Below are 13,979 nucleotides of genomic sequence, written 5' to 3' on the forward strand. Positions count from 1 at the left end.
GAAACCGGAGACACGCTGAAACTGCACACGAGCTTTATCGCGGTAGCGCTCACGGCCGTTCTCCGATCGACTCAGATTTTACACACAATATTAATTAGACTTGAGACATGAAGTAATTAAACTAGGACCGACCTGGACCCGACTGACCATTTCAAATATAAACCCGGAACCGTACGGGTGCTCTCAGTGAAGAAAGACCTCTATTGGGAAAACTCTGCTCAAGTTCAGAAACATGAAAGGATACAATGTGACACTGAGCTTGCTTCGCGTCGCACCCAATTCATTGAGAAACAAAGAGCACGTGAACGGACACTCAACGGGAGAGACTCAACGGGAGAGACACAACGTGCTTGCACGCAAAATGAAGCCAACTTGGATGCTATAAACACATAAGCATATGCGATCATTTGCATTTTGGTCGCAGTGTAGTTCCCTGGCTGCTCAGTTACCTCAGTATGTGCTGCAGTTGATCCAGTGTGCCGCGCTGAATGATGAGTTTATGATGCGCTGGATGATGAGTTTATGACGCGTGCATCTTCACGGGCTCTCTCAACAAAACACGGGTCATCCAGTCGAGTTCAGAAAATTCGGAAAGTGATTTTTTTTCCTGGGCGGGTCGCAATTTATCTGGGCGGAATGCCCAGTAGAGCCTATGGGAAACACTGTATGTACTGCGCTATACTGCAGAGGGGGAGAAAAAAATCTAAAAAAAAATCGATTTTTTGAAAATATGAATCGATTTGACCTACCAACTCGATTTTAAAATCAAATCGATTTTTTTCCCAGCCCTACTCTGTACTTATTTAACACTCGTATGTAGTCTTAAGTGTATTACAGACGTTCTTGCTCTATACTTATTTAATACTCATATGTTGTCCTAAGTGTATTACAGATGTTCTAGTTCTGTACTTATTTAATACTCATGTAGTCTTAAGTGTATTAGAGATTCTTGCTCTGTACTTATTTTATACGCATATATAGTCTTAAGTGTATTACAGACATTCTTGCTCTGAACTTACTTAATATGCATACGTGGCTCAGTGGTTCATGTAGCTTATTTACAAATCGGAAGGTTGGTGGTTCAAACCCTGGCTCCACCTGATCAAGTGTCGAGTATAGTATTAAGTGTATTACAGATATTCTTGCTCTGAACTTATTTAATACACATACGTAGTCTTAAGTGTATTACAGACGTTCTTGCTCTGAACTTATTTAATATGCATACGTTGTCTTAAGTGTATTACAGAGGTTCTTGCTCTGTACTTATTTAATACGCATAAATTGTCTTAAGTGTATTACAGACATTCTTGCTCTGAACTTATTTAATACGCATATGTGGCTCAGTGGTTCATGTACCTTGACTACAAATCTGGAGGTTGGTGGTTCAATCCCTGGCTTCACCATATCAAGTGTCGAGTACACCCTTAGTATTAAGGGCCAATCCCATTTCTCTGTCTTACCCCTTCCCCTACCCCTACCACTTCGTCTTACCCCTAGCCCTTGTCCCTCAAAACCAAGTGTTAAGCGCTAGGGGTGAAAACATACCCCTATGAAATGAGACACCGCTTAATATTTACGGTTACGTCATCAGTGAATCAGCCGCTGAGTTTCTTCTGGCGTCCCTGTGTGATACAGGACTGTATACGTAAAGCACGTACCGATGTCTCCAAAGCAAGTAGTGTTATGCACTGATATCAAACGAAATTCGCTTCTAACGTTAATGGAATTTAGTTAAAACTGTAGACAAGCATGCAGTCCATTCATGGCTAGTTAGAGAAATACGGGAATGTTGTGCAAATCAGCAAATATGGGAATGTTGTGCAAATCAGCAACGTAACGTTAGCGTAGCAAACTAGCGAAATTTTAAAACATTTAAATTAAGAACATAATTCAAATATATATGAACAGGACTGTGTAGAGCACAAAACAAGACGTTAGTAATTTTTAAATTAATTATTAAGCCGAAAATACTTACATTTATGGGACTCTCTGGACGCTCTGGCCGCCATTTTTGCTGGTTGCGCAGTGTATTCTGGGTACCCCTTGGTTTCAAGTAAATTCTTGGTTTTAAGGGGTATCTACCACTTGCCCTTAGCCCTACCCCTTGATCAAAACGAGAATTGGGATAGCCCTTACTCTCACGTGAACGTGCAAAACTAAGGGGTAGGGGTAAGGGGAAGGGGTAAGACAGAGAAATGGGATTGGCCCTAAGTGTATTACAGACGTTCTTGCTCTGAACTTATTTAATACGCATACGTTGTCTTAAGTGTATTACAGACGTTCTTGCTCTGAACTTATTTCATATGCTTACGTGGCTCAGTGGTTTATGTAGCTTGTCTACAAATCGGAGGGTTTGTGGTTCAATCCCTGGCTTCACCTGATCAAGTGTCGAGTACACCCTTAGTATTAAGTGTGTTACAGATGTTCTTGCTCTGTACTTATTTAATACGCATACATAGTTTTAAGTGTATTACAGACATTCTTGCTCTGTACTTATTTAATATGCACATGTTGTCTTAAGTGTATTAGAGATTCTTGCTCTGTACTTATTTTATACTCATATGTAGTTTTAAGTGTATTACAGACATTCTTGCTCTGTACTTATTTAATACTCATATGTAGTCTTAAGTGTATTACAGTCGTTCTTGCTCTGAACTTATTTAATACGCATACGTAGTCTTAAGTGTATTACAGATGTTCTTGTTCTTTACATTTTAATATTTATATGTTGTCTTACTTGTATTACAGAGGTTCTTGTTTTGTACTTATTTAATGCTCATGTTGTCTTAAGTGTATTACAGACGTTCTTCTTCTTTACTTTTTAATATTTATATGTTGTCTTAATTGTATTACAGAGGTTCTTGTTTTGTACTTATTTAATACTCATGTTGTCTTAAGTATATTACAGACGTTCTTGCTCTGTACGTATTTAATACGCATATGTTGTCTGATACAGACGTTATAGTTCTGTACTTATTTAATACGCATACATAGTTTTAAGTGTATTACAGACGTTCCTGCTCTGTACTTATTTAATACGCATACATAGTCTTGAGTGTAATACAGATGTTCTTTCTCTGTAATTATTTATTATTCATATGTTGTCTTAAGTGTATTACAGACGTTCTTGCTCTGAACTTATTTAATACACATATGTTGTCTTAAGTGTATTACAGACATTCTTGCTCTGAAGTTATTTGATACGTATATGTGGCTCAGTGGTTCATGTAGCTTGTCTACAAATTGGAAGGATGGTGGTTCAATCCCTGGCTCCACCTGATCAAGTGTTGAGTATATCCTTAGTATTAAGTGTACTACAGATTGTATCAGCTAATTCTTTGTCGAATTGTTGCTTTGTTCCAGTGTATTCCACAGCTCTCATGATAATGTCTCATGTTAGTCTAGATCAGTGGTTCTCAATCCTGGTCCTGGAGGCCCACTGCTCTGCACATTTTGTATGTCTCCCTTGTTTAACACAGGTGATTCAAATCATCTGCTCATTAGCAGAGATCTCATTGTCCGGCAGATAAGAGAGACATACAAAATGTGCAGAGCAGTGGGCCTCCAGGACCAGGATTGAGAACCACTGGTCTAGATATATGACTGTTTAGGGAGAATAATTGGATTCTTTAGTTCCATTGGCATTGCCATTTTGTTAAGCCTTCCGCCTACTTTGAGTAGATCACTTTCAATGAAAGGATTTAGATTGACAATTTCACTTTTGGTTTTTACTTGATTTCCATGTCGAATGTCTTTGAATTCTTCCTTGAAGTACTGTTCTTGAACATATCGAATGATAGATTCCTCTGCAACTTTAAGATCTTCTACTGACAGATTGGGTTCAAGTTTTCTGTCTGTAAGATCAGAAGTCAGGACAGGAGTTGTTTCCTTTGTTACAGACTTGGTTCATGTATTTGATTGAAGAAAGACTTTAAACTTTAAGATCCATGCTACTGCTCTGGGAATAGTGTTCAATCAGTTTGGTAGTAGCACTTGTTGGTTCTTCCTTTAAAGCAAGTACACTAATGTAGGCCTTTTTACTGCTGAATCATTCAGGTCGATAGCATAGTTCATAGATGCATCAGAGTACTGTCTCCTCTGTAGAGTACTGTAGATTTCTTCTTCCAATTTTAGGAAATCTGGGCCATGCAGCCATTGTTTTGTTTCCATCAAAGCACCTGCACTCAATCCACGAGATGCATAGTCTGCTGGGTTGTCCTTTGAATTTATGAACCTCCATTGGCTTGGCTTTGATAGACAGTCTATTCGCTACAAAGGTGTGGAATCGAGAACTTTCATTGTTAATGTACTTTAAAACAGTTTGGCTGTCCGTCCAAAAAGTTGATTCTTTCAAAGGCAAGTGCAGTTCTGTTTTTGGCATCCAATCAATGCGTGACGCCAGTGTAGCAGCAGTAAGTTCTAGCTTGGGGATGGTCATCTGTTTAAGAGGAGCTACTCTAGCTTTGGCAAAAACAAAGGATGTCTCAGTTTGGTTTTTGGCATTACTGTATCTGAGGTAGCTCACTGTTCCATAGCCACATTCACTTGCATCACAAAAATGATGAAGCTGAATAGTTTAACCTCCCCAAAATTTGGTGATTTGATACATCTTGGAATTTAGGAAATGGCCAGCCGCCTCTAGCCATTTCTCTCATAGACCAAGCAAGGTTTCTGGGATTTTCTCATCCCAACCACATCCTGCTTTACAGAGTTCTTTCAAAATCTGTTTGGCCTTTAATGTGAAAGGGGCTAAAAAACCAAGGGGGTCATACACTGTGTTGACTACAGAGAGTATACCTCTTCTAGTGAGAGATTTCTGTTTTATGTCAAAGTTGAATGAAAACACATCTTTTTCAGTATCCCACTCTACTCCTAAGGCACGTTCAACAGTCAGTCTTTTATTATCCAAGTCCAATTCTTGAATTGGGCTTCCTTTCTCAGTTTCAGATAGTGAAGATAAGACTGTTTTGCAGTTACTGACCCATTTTGTCAACTTGAACCCACCCTTAGCACACACTTCCTTTAGGGCCTTGGCCAAATCACACGCTTGCTTTTCTGTTGATACTGATTTCAGAAAGTCATCCACATAGAAGTTATTTTGAATGGTGTCAGTGCTTTAAAACGAACAGCAGATGATAATGAAGACACCTGCAACTAAGAAGTCAAAGTTTGCACAGCTCGGAGAAGATATAGCACCGAAAAGGTGAACTTTCATCCTGTACTCTTGCAGACTTGTATCAAGCTTGCAATGCTTTGTTGTCTTCTGATTTAATATTGGGTCAATTCATTGCTCTATCAATATAGGCCATGGATATTCTTATCTCATCACCAAAGTTCTCTTTGAGTAATTTCTTTGCCATAAAGTATCCTCTGTTTGGATCCACATGTTGGCAACTACGGACCAAATCTCTAGGCTGCCCAGATGTGTATTGCTCAAGATAATAGAGTCTATCTTGGCTATCTTGAGTTTTACTTTCAATTGCATGCTCAAATGATCTCATAAATGACATAAAATGAATAGGATCGCCATCAAAAATCTGAATTTTCCTTGAAGGAAGTAGAGCCAATTTCTGCTGCCTAAGCAGTATTTCAATCAGATTATTCTGCTGTCCAGTGTTAGATCTAGAGTCAAAACGCTGACTTAAAGAATTCTGACTTCTTGCTTTAACCTTTGGAAAAGGCTGAGAAGCCTGCCCTAGAATTGTTCTCTGAAATGGCGTCTTAGGAACTGCCCCAAGAGTTGTATATTCAGCTGGTGTAAGGACTTGTTCACTATAAAGATAAACGTTTTCTTGGCCTTCATCCAAATATGCATTCATATCATCTCCGCATGTTTCTCTTTCAAAGCTCTTTTAAACCTGGATTTTGGCTGTAGTGGCTGCAATATCAGTTTCCAAGACTAATTTTTCCTTTGCTGATCTTAGCTTTGTTTCTTCTATTTCCAATTGCTCTTTATTATCTAGTGCAGCGGCTCGTTCTAGTAAAGCTGCCCTTTGTGCTTCAGCTTTTACATGCTCTGAGGCAGTAGATGATGCGGATGAGGAGGAACGACTGGATTTTGATGATGATTTTGAAATCTTTGATGATGCTCGTTTGAGTATAACTTCAGAAAGACTGTCTTCCAAGTTAATGCTACCTTCTAGATCTGTCCGATCTGCTTGATGTGGAATTTCAATTTCCCTGTGAGTTTGTGCTTTTGTTTCAAGCCAGGCTTGTGTCTCAGATATAAATTCTTTAAAATGTATCAATTTCGGATTATACCAGGTTTCCTGCTCTATTTTTCTTTCCTCTACTGACTGCAAAATTTGCACTGATTCATTGATTTGTTCCAATTCATCAAGAGCATTATTAAATGCAATTAGAAGTCGATTTACTTCGTTTGCATCTCCTGTTTCAGTCCTTCTGGCTATAATTTCATTCATTTTTCGGGTACACACTCCTACAGTTTTTTACGATTGTTATGACACTTTTTTCAATACTTTAAAAAAATTTTCTAAACTCTTAACGCACCAACACACCTAAAACACACAACTGGCAAAACAGTTAATTTTATCCTCAAAATCACACACTGTAAACTAAACTCTCACACTGTTTACAAAAACACTGTAAACATGTTTCAGAATCAACTATTATACCAGATCACCAACACATGTTCTCTTCCAACAAAAACATTTAGTCAATCATAACACAATGTCATGAAAAACACAAACATAAGGTGGAAAAACAAAAACTGCATAAGTTTATGTGTAAATCTGTCCTTATAGACTGTAGTAGATTATAGACTATAGATTATAGGTTTTTTTTGAAAACTTTTTTATATTTTTGTTTAGTTGGGTTTAGTAAATGCATGAATTATGATTGTTTTGCTGCAGCAATTCAAGACAAAAATGAATCATCCATCTTAGAGTACGTTACCTAACCCTAACCCTAACAAAAAAAGTAGACATAATTGCTGCAGTAAAGAACTTACAGTAGGCTATTTACGACATTACTGCAAGATATTCAATATTACTTCCATTTACAGTAAAAAAGTAAAAATAAACAAATACAAACAGAAAAAGCCACTGAAGAATAAAGCAAAAAAGAAAATCTCATCATCTAATCTATTGCGTTTCTATTTGGCCACATGTTCTCATTCACATTACACCTGATTTTCTCTGGCAAGGCATCTTGTGAAGAACATTTTGCCATGTCTTATCCACCTCTGACAGTGTTCAGGTATGATGTCTGGGAATGCACCATCTATTGCATCCAGGTGGGACTGGAGGAAAATCTTCCCCTTGACCTGGTGGTCTTCCATTGACTTGTGCAGCCATATATCTTATTTTTTGTGTTGCTCATATTGTTCCTTTTACAAACAAGATCGACCTAAAGAGGCCATCCTTTACTCTATTGTATACCATATAGTCATGCAATTGAAAGAACCTGAGTGTGTTTCTTAGGTGGGAATCAGCTGTGATTTATATATTTGCATTGGTACAATAAGTTGTTTTTCAATCCCAATGGAATAAAATACAGGGGATATATTTATGTTTCAATTCATCATATAAACAGCTGTTTACTTTGACTATAAGTGAGGTTTAGCACATGATGTTATCTGTTTTGACATGCTGTGTGAAAGCATTTGTAAATTTGACATTTAAAATCTATTGTTTTGGTCTTGTTTGAGCTTGTCTGTAAAAGAAGTTAAAGCATCTTACATTTTTGTTAATTGTATGCATTTTGTGTTAAACCAACAAGAAATATGTTAATAGTATAGCTTACATAGGTGGATGTAGTGCTAATTGTGTTAAGAGTTTTGAAAACTTGTTAAAAGTATTGAAAAATCTGTCATAGCAATCGTAAAAAACTGTAATCTCCCTCTGCGTGAACCAATAAGGCTTTTCAAAGAGTCATTATCTGCCAAAGCGACTGTTGCTTCCAATCCTTCCATTTCATCCATAAATAAACATATGTACTCACAGGAATTTGTCCTCTTCAACATATAATCCAAAATGAGAACTTTCCATTCAATCCACCCCTAAGAGAGTTTTCAAACTTGTATCAGCCAATTCCTTGTTGAATTGTTGCTTTGTTCCAGTGTATTAAAGAGTTTCAACACGCAGGGCACCTTGTCCTTCTTGTTATCCATTTATTTAAGTTTCACAACAATATTCCAAAATAAAAAACACAAAGAAACAGGAGCCCCAATTTTTGTTTGAAAACTGTGTCTCTTCCACTGGAATGCTCTGCCGGCTGATTAGGCTCAGCTGTTATAGATTCTCCACCATGCAGTGACCGGTATGCCAGTAGATGGCAGCAGAGTACTGCGAGAATAGTGGCTCCGACACAGGTATTCTTGCTCTGAACTTATTTAATACCAATACATAGTCTTAAGTGTATTACAGACGTTCTTGCTCTGTACTTATTTAATACACATACGTAGTCTTAAGTGTATTACAGAAGTTCTTGCTCTGTACTTATTTAATACGCATATAGTCTTAAGTGTATTAAAGACGTTCTTGCTCTGAACTTATTTAATACGCATATGTGGTTCCGTGGTTCATGTAGCTTGTCTATAAATCGGAAGGTTGGTGGTTCAATCCCTGGCTCCACCTGATGAAGTGTCTAGTACACCCTTAGTATTAAGTGTATTACAGATGTTCTTGCTCTGTACTTGTTTAATATGCATACATAGTTTTAAGTGTATTACAGACGTTCTTGCTCTGATCTTAATTAATACGCATACGTGGCTCAGTGGTTCACGTATCTTGTCTACAAATCGGAAGATTGGTGGTTCAATGCCTGACTCCACCTGATCAAGTGTTGAGAACACCCTTAGTATTAAGTGTATTACAGAGGTTCTTGCTATGTACTTATTAAATACTCATACGTAGTCTTAAGCGTTCTTGCTCTGAACTTATTTAATACGCATACGAATTCTTAAGTGTATTACAGAGGTTCTTCTTCTTTACTTTTTAATATTTATATGTTGTCTTAATTGTATTACAGAGGTTCTTGTTCTGTACTTATTTAATACTCATATGTTGTCTTAAGTGTATTACAGAGCTTCTTGTTCTGTACTTATTTAATACGCATACATAGTTTTAAGTGTATTACAGACGTTCCAGCTCTGTACTTATTTAATACGCATACATAGTCTTGAGTGTAATACAGACGTTCTTGCTCTGTACTTATTTAATACACATATGTTGTCTTAAGTGCATTACAGAGGTTCTTGCTCTGAATATATTTGATACGTATATGTGGCTCAGTGGTTCATGTAGCTTGTCTACAGATCGGAAGGTTGGTGGTTCAATCCCTGGCCCCACCTGATCAAGTGTCGTGTACACCCTTAGTATTAAGTGTACTACAGTCGTTCTTGCTCTGTACTTATTTAATACTCATATGTAGTCTTAAGCGTTCTTGCTCTGAACTTATTTAATACACATACTTAGTCTTAATTGTATTACAGACGTTCTTGCTCTGTGCTTATTTAATACGCATATGTTGTCTTAGGTGTATTACAGGTGTTCTAGCTCTGAAATTATTTAATACGCATACAAATTCTTAAGTGTATTACAGACAGAGGTGGGACAAAGTCATTGTTATGCAAGTCACAAGTAAGTCTCAAGTCTTTGCTTTCGAGTCCCGAGTCAAGTCGAGTCAAAGACGAGGCAAGTCCCGAGTCGAGTCACAAGTCAAAGCCAACAAGTCTCAAGTCGAGTCAAAAGTCCTACCATTTTACTTTCGAGTCATTTCAAGTCCTCTTACCACAGAAATAAAATGTGTGCTGTGGACAGGTGGAGGGAGGCCCCTATACTGCATTGCATTCGCAAAAGATCAAATTGGCCAAAAGTCTGTCAGTCATTTGTGCGCGATAGGGACGCAGAATGATGCCACCATGGCTGAAAACTCACTCCACTGGAGCACTAGAAGCAGGCACTGCCAAGACTCGGATGGCTACTTAAAAGAGTGAAGGAATAGTGCCGAAAACAAAAGGGCATTCTGTCCTTCTGCCATGTCAATGTAGTGACTTAGCTGCAGTGGTGTAGTCTAGATTTTTGTTTTCCCTCTCACCCTTATGCTCACTCGTCCCAGCGCGACACCCCATATGCACCACTACACTCACAGATGCATACAGTATAGATATTCATGTAACTGAGAGCATTCTGAAAGTTTACTCATAAACACGTAAACTGAATGTGTATAAACATGTCAGTTTATTATAAGAGGAAAAAAAAGACTTTAATAGCCAATTTGCATTTACAGCTGGGGAAACTGGACTGATTTTTAGACTAGTTTAGTGTTATTTAACATCTAACTCAGGGCCAAAAGCTACTCAACTGTTAATTCAAATTAAATAAACTGTTTACAATCTTCAAACCATGGCTAACAACTGCATTGAAGGAGAAAAAAAATCCACTCTTTCAATAGCTATTATCTGACAACTATTGATAACATTACCATGTGTAATTTAATGGTGTAAATGTTTTTTTATTTAATACACATTTAAGATGACCATGAATTAACTCTAATTTGCATAGTCTTTGATATAAAAAGCTTATTTGCATATAATACAAGCATTGTCTAAAAATGAAAATAGGTTTTTACTTAATTATTGTTACAAGATTATCATATTGCCTAATATTAGACACCCAAATCAAACAGAAGTTTCAGATCATATACATCTTGAACGTAGATATATAAATGAACACAGAGAAGGAAAGTTTAACACTGTGAAGCACAAGCAAACATGCTGAAGGCAGCTAAAAACCATCAGGACATAAACACGGGCTTATTTTATTGCATTTGGAGCCTTACCTCCAGAAAAAGTAATAAACTGGACTGATGATTTAAATGTTGTTTACTCACATGTGCGTTGTTAACTCTCCAGATTTTATGTTGCAGCACTCGTTCACTTCACATGGATTGTTTGTTTACAGTGTCGCGTGAGCAGCTACACTGCAGGTTCAACTTCATTTGGCGCTAAGCAGACCTCTTGGTGATGTCAAAGTAACGCGAGAGCGATTCAAAGCAGATTTCTCCATGTGATAACTGGAATCACTCTCGTGGTACTTTGCTGTCACTCGCCTGTGGCGCCACATCGGTCTGCTCCCCAGTCAGTCGGCAGGAAGTCAAACACACCAAATATATAGCCTAATATGTATATGCATTTCAACCCGCTAAAGTAGCAAGTGTAGCATGCTGGTCAGTGCTTCACTATGACTAAAAGTTTGAAATGTCACAAAACCATGCTGTTACGCATCCTCACGCTATTTTTAGTGGGTATACGGAATTCCTTGACAATTCCTAGTGGTAAGGCGTGTACCTGCGTATCACGTAGACTGCACCACTGCTGAGCTGTACTGCTGGTACGGTCCCAACATCCAAACCAACGTGGGACTACAGTGATTGGCCGATTGGTTGTGCAGGCAGCGCGCGTGCTCTCTGCATGCAGGTTGTGCACATTTTTGTTCACAGATCTACACGGCTCTCCTGATTTTGCCAAGTGGTTGATGTCCTCAGGGCAACATTATGTTGACCCTGGGACAACATTTCAATCAACCAATCAGATTTCAGAAATAAGTTTACAGTTAGTTTTAAGTTTAAAGTGCTTATTGCAGGTTAACCACCACTGTCGATTAATGGGTACATAAATCACTCAAGATATGTTTATAATTTTTAAAATGTCTCAAAAATGGTCTTAAAGACCACTTTTTTTACGTTTTTGGTATTAACGGTTCCAATTCTGCGATGACGTCACGTTGGGGAGAAGTGGAGAAAGACTCAGCCAGAGCCAGAGAGATAGATGAGACATTTATTGCTGTTTAATACTTACGTATATAATTTGGAAATCATATATACATCGTTGGAAATATATAATGTGTTATACTGCAAAGTTACCATGCTAATTATTATTTATGATATATGTGGAGATAAATAAAACTTCGCAAATCTGCTGATTTGATCCATTTATGTCCTGACCACCAGGCTAGAGATTTTTAAACATCCTTAATCCACACTTACTAGTCTATCAAATAATACCTCAAATATATTGTTTTGTGAAATAAAAGGATGCTTTGTTATATTGTTTATGCGATTATAACGAATCACACGATCATTTTATATGCAGCAGCAGTCAGCAGCTGCAGCATACTCGGATCCGACCGCATACATACTGTAATAAACAGGCGTTCGGCGGCTTTTTACATCACGACAGGCTATGCCATTTGAGGAGGAACCGCTCATTGATCACCGTATTTTTATAAATCCTGTACATGTTTGGACCTGCTGAACAGGTTGAGCACTTTTATATAGTTTGTTGAGAAGAGAGGCTGCACAGTTTGACCAGCGGGCTGCGGGAACCGGCGCACATCACGCCGCCAGACGGCGTTAACTCGAAATGTATAACTATTATCAGATCGGACCACCGGGAAAGTCCCGACTCACCCGATTGCCATTCCGCTACTGGATGTAAGAAAGTGAGTGCGTTTGGGTCGCTGGTCCCCGCGAACAGACGTGACGTGCTTCACTCCCCTTCAAGGATTAGAGACATGCTGCCAAAACCATTTGTGCTGATGATCGCATAATGTTACACCTATTTCAGGCAGGATCATGGACCCCCTCAAGCCAGCATGCACGAGTATGTTAATTGTTTGTTTACTTTCTACACGAAGATATGCTAACGTTATGCTATCTGTCTGTCTGCCTATCTCTCTATACTTGTCTGTTTGTTTCTCTGTCTCTCTGTTTCTCTATCTATCTATCTATCTATCTATCTATCTATCTATCTATCTATCTATCTATCTATCTATCTATCTATCTATCTATCTATCTATCTATCTATCTATCTATTTATCTATAATCTGCGCTATCAGAACTGTACTTTACTCGTCTTTCTATAGTCATTCTCAATGCTCTCAAGGCGGCTTTGGTAAATTCTCTCCCCAGCGTGACGTCATAACAGTGCGTTGTGGGGGAAAGGAGAATCATTGCAAACCGCTGTACTTTTTCATACTTTTTCGGGTTTTGTGATACCCAACAACATAAAATACAATGGATAACAGTCTAAATGTTTATTATCAACAAGCAAATTGCACAAATTCGTTAAAAAATTTTACCTGCAAAACGCCCTTTAAGCTTACAACAAGGATTAGCTGTTTCTAGACCATTGTTTTTCACTTATCATGTCCCTCTGATTTTAGGGTTTGGTTATGGTTAGGGTTTGGATTTGCGGTAGGTTTAGGTTTTATTTAGAAAAATGTTGTCCTTGGGTCAACACAATATGTTGCCCTGAGGACATCAACCACTTGGCAAAATCAGTTCGAGCCAGATACACTGAAAGCGGCGCGGCCGTGTGAAAAAAAAATTCCCCAGGTTTTCGTGTGAAGTAGCAAGTCTTCTCGAGTCATAAGGCGCAAGTCCAAGTGAAGTCACGAGTCATTGATGTTCAAGTCCAAGTCGAGTTGCAAGTCTTTGTACATTTTGTCGAGTCGAGTCTGAAGTCATCAAATTCATGACTCGAGTCTGACTCGAGTCCAAGTCACATGACTCGAGTCCACACCTCTGATTACAGAGGTTCTTCTTCTTTACTTTTTTAATATTTATATGTTGTCTTAATTGTATTACAGAGGTTCTTGTTCTGTACTTATTTAATACTCATATGCAGTCTTAAGTGTATTACAGGCGTTCTTGCTCTGTACTTATTTATTTTGCATACATAGTCTTGAGTGTAATACAGACGTTCTTTCTCTGTACTTATTTAATACGCATATGTTGTCTTAAGTGTATTACAGAGGTTCTTGCTCTGTAATTATTTATTATTCATATGTTGTCTTAAGTGTATTACAGACGTTCTTGCTCTGAACTTATTTAATACACATATGTTGTCTTAAGTGTATTACAGACGTTCTTGCTCTGAATTTGCTTGATACGTATATGTGGCTCAGTGGTTCATGTAACTTGTCTACAAATTGGAAGGTTGGTGGTTCAATCCC

Source organism: Misgurnus anguillicaudatus, chromosome 19 (genome assembly GCF_027580225.2).
Source record: "Misgurnus anguillicaudatus chromosome 19, ASM2758022v2, whole genome shotgun sequence".
NCBI lineage: Eukaryota > Metazoa > Chordata > Actinopteri > Cypriniformes > Cobitidae > Misgurnus > Misgurnus anguillicaudatus.